A 3,722-nucleotide genomic window follows, 5' to 3' on the forward strand; every position below is an offset into this window, starting at 1 on the left:
ACCACGAATGGTGGTGGGGCAGCTGTGTGGGACGATAAGGGTCTGGCTGGGTTTTGGCCATGCCCGGGAACAGCTGAGGTGGCTGCTCCTGTGGCTGGGAGCGCTGCTGGCTGCAGGGGGTCACGGTGGCCCCGCTGCCACCCCACAGCAGCCACTGTGGACGTGCAGGGCTCCACAGCCCTAACCTTTAGCAACCAGACAGAATAACAATGCCGGCCTGCTGGGGCATAATGGCCGGTGTTTGCTTGAGATACAAAGGCACCGAGCTTTCACATGAGCTAATGCTGATAAGTTAGTCTCTCACGCAGTGCCCCGCCTGCCCTGCCTGCCCGCCCTGAGCTGCTGGGACGTGCCCACCGACCCTTCAGCCCGAGGTCCCCGCTGCAGCATCGCCCCCGTCCCCACTCATCACCCATCTCCACAATGGTCCTATGGGGGCTGTTTCAATCTCATCCTGCTATGGGGAGTGGGAGATGCAGGGGGAAGATCAGGGCTTGTGGTGTGAGTCGCTGCCCCTGGGACTGCATAGCAGTGTGGTTCCTGCCAGAAAGTTCTTGCCTTTCTGGAAAGTATCTTTTCCACCTCCCTGGGAGCATCAGAAGGGGTTTGAACCCACTGCACATTCCTTGCCCCATGTGCCCTGACCCACTCTGTCCCTCAGCCCTGCTGCCCACAAGCTCAGTGCAGGACAGCTTCTTTCCCAAGTTTCCTGCTGTGATCTGTGGAGCTTTGGTGTCATCCATAGCCAGTCTGAGCACCTTTGGGAGGCTCAGTCCTGCCACTGGAAGGCCTTCCACACTGAAAACTGAGGGATATATTATAAAAGAGATTTGCCCATTACAACAAGCAGAACTACTGAGAAAGAGACTTAAAGGTATCCAAAAGACAAATCCAGGTGACCTCAATTTAATCAGTTGCAAGGCACTAACCCTGCTCCTACCCTGGCTTCTCACCTCCTTCCTCCACTGCCTCCTTCACCTGCTTCTTGTCTGCCTGTCCCCCTTTGCTGGGGTCTAGTTCTCTCCTCCTTCACTGGACAAACAAAGCCAAGCCAGACCTTGCCCCCTGCCTGGGGTGAGTTGCAGATGTTCCTCCAGGCAATGAAGGTGATGGGAATCCATCAGTCCTGATCTTGGGTGGCATGTTTCCCAACCAGAGGTATGGAGGGCTCAGGAGAAGACTGGAGAAGCTGAAGGACAGGTGGGGCAAGACCACATGTGTTGTGACACAGCAGATGGTATCTACTGTGGAGAGAGATGGTTTTTATCTTATTTATGGTAATAAATCTGTCACGCTCCCCTTTATCCTCCCTGAACATGGCTTATGTCCTCCGGCCAAGTGCCCAGATGACTCCCAGTGCCTGAGAGATGTCAATAGGATACAGACTCAGCTTTAATGCTGGGTGCTGCTGCTGCAATCAAGACATTTCCAAGGGTGCTCAGAGGTTCCAGAGCAAACTCGCAGCCCCGCTTTGCCTTTGAGCACATGCATGTGCCACGTGGGTCTCTCCTGCAGACAACAGCAGGGAGACAGAGGCAGAGCACCCTGCTGCCCTCCATCCCTCTGCCATGTCCTGCAACCTGCAATACTGTGAGAGGTGACATTTGGGTTTGCAGGGTGGCATTTCCACGTGCAGCGTCAGCTCACGCCGGGTGGGCTGCAGGAAGTGCATGGAAGTGTCAGAGGAGCTGCTGTGCTCCCATCCAGGGTTCCCCTTGTTGAGTCATCTCGGGGTGGCTCCAGCCCCTTGGCCAGTCACTCCTGATTAACGCTGATGTAAACGAGAGCCGGGCGGGCCCCCACTGCTCACTGAAACCACGGCTCAGGAGCCAAAGCCTTCGTAAGCGGGGAGCTCCCGGCCAAGGAGCCATGCGCTGCTCTCACCTCGGCCGAGGTGCCGCAACAAGTTCCAGCCTCCAAGTCGGGAAGCAGCTACCAGTTACTGCCTGGGGGAAGATGGTGAGATAATCCGTGCTGTGGGAAAGCAAGCCAGGGCACCGGGCTGGGCTTGCTGCTACAGGACCCCAGGAAATGAGAGTGCAGGGGAAAAATCTGCTCAGGGACCTTTCCCTTTTGGAAAGCCCATGAGATGCCACGGAGGGTCAGGGAAGCAGCAGTGAGGCAATGGTTCCCTTCTGTTCAGCAGCCACGAGGATGGTGTGGATGGAAGATGGAGCCAAAGGTGAGACTGAAGAAATCCAGACCTTCCCTGTTTGAGATCCTGCATGAGGCAGCAGCTTGCTGTGATGTTTGCATGTGACCTCTTCCAAAGGGTGTGAAGGATGGACATGCAGCTGGTTCCAGCCACTCAGAATATTCCGTGTGCCCACAGACACTGGGAGTGAGACACAGATTTCAGCTGTAACTCTCATTTGTCTGGGTCTGTAATGGGGTAGAGCAAAAGAGGGCACAAACACAGGCCCTGTCCCATGAAGCAGACAAGATTCCCTGGCTGCTACCAGGACAGCAGGGTTGAGAAGTGCTCTGCTGACATGCTGGAACTATGGCCCCTTGTGCAGCAGGGCCCAGCTGCTGGAGGCAGGAGGTGAGGATGACAGAGGCATCCAGCTGCGGAGCTGTATCCTTCTCACCACACCTGACAGCCCTGCAAGCCTCAGGCCCCAGTGCTGGCAGTGGCACCACCAAACACCTAATCCTCCCCACTTCCTCTCCCATCTGTGGAATGACCAGGGCATGCTGAAGCTACAGCTGCTGGTGGCACCACCTGTTGCAGGGGGCAGCTTGGCCAAACTCCCAGCTCGGCTTCATCCCCACTGGAATGAAGAAGAGCAGAGACACAGAGTGACTCAGCAACATGGAGAGGAGTTGCTGCTCCCACCTGGCTGGAACAGGGAGGGGGACAGTGGGGCTGGGGGCCCTGGGCCCCCCACCCCATCCTTGTTCTCCTCCATGCAGCAAGGGCAGCCTGAATGGATGGCGTGGGTCAGCCCTGAAGAGCTGGGGCTGTGCCACCAGCCTGCCTTCACAGAGCACCCACCTCCACAGTGCCAACCACCTTGCTTTATCAGCAGCCAGGAGAGCAGGAGGAAGAAGGGGAGCACACATCCTCTCTCTGACAGGGTGATTCCAAGTGGCCACACTACTCATGGGGCCAGTTCCAGCAGAAATGGTCTCCTGCTCTGTCTTTGGGTCCTGTGGGAGCAGCTGCAGTGTGACTGGTGGCTCTGTTCAAACAGAGGATGCTCTGCTCACTTTCCTATTGGCTAGTGTGGGGCAACTTGCTGCCTCTCAGCCATGCCAGAGCAGAGCTGAGTCCTCACTCTCCTCCTTGAGGTGGCCAGAGCTGCCGGGGTGGGGCAGTTGATGAGCTGGCCTCAGTGCCAGATCGTGGGCAGAGGCTGCTGGCTCTGCATGGCTCATGCAAACAAGAGACTGCTTTTGCTGGTGGCATCCTGGCACTGGGGCGGATGTGAGTGTCCTTGTGCAGGCAGGTCTGTGCTTGCTGCCCTTGGTCTGTGGCAAAAGCCTGGTGCTTTCCCAGGGCAGCTCCCTTGACCCACCCGAGGGTTAGAGCTGGAGTGGTCTGGGCTTGCCACGGCCTCGTGGAAGCTCAGCAGTGCTGGCTGTGGGAATGGCTGAGGGGCCAGGTGGTATTTGGGAGCCACAGGTGATGCTGCACCCTGAGCAGATGTGGCCTCATGAGCTTTAGAGGTGGCTGACACCAGGCAATATGCTCACTGATCTGCAGCATGCAGGATGAA

The sequence above is a fragment of the Lonchura striata genome, chromosome 10 (assembly GCF_046129695.1).
Source record: "Lonchura striata isolate bLonStr1 chromosome 10, bLonStr1.mat, whole genome shotgun sequence".
NCBI classification, from domain to species: domain Eukaryota; kingdom Metazoa; phylum Chordata; class Aves; order Passeriformes; family Estrildidae; genus Lonchura; species Lonchura striata.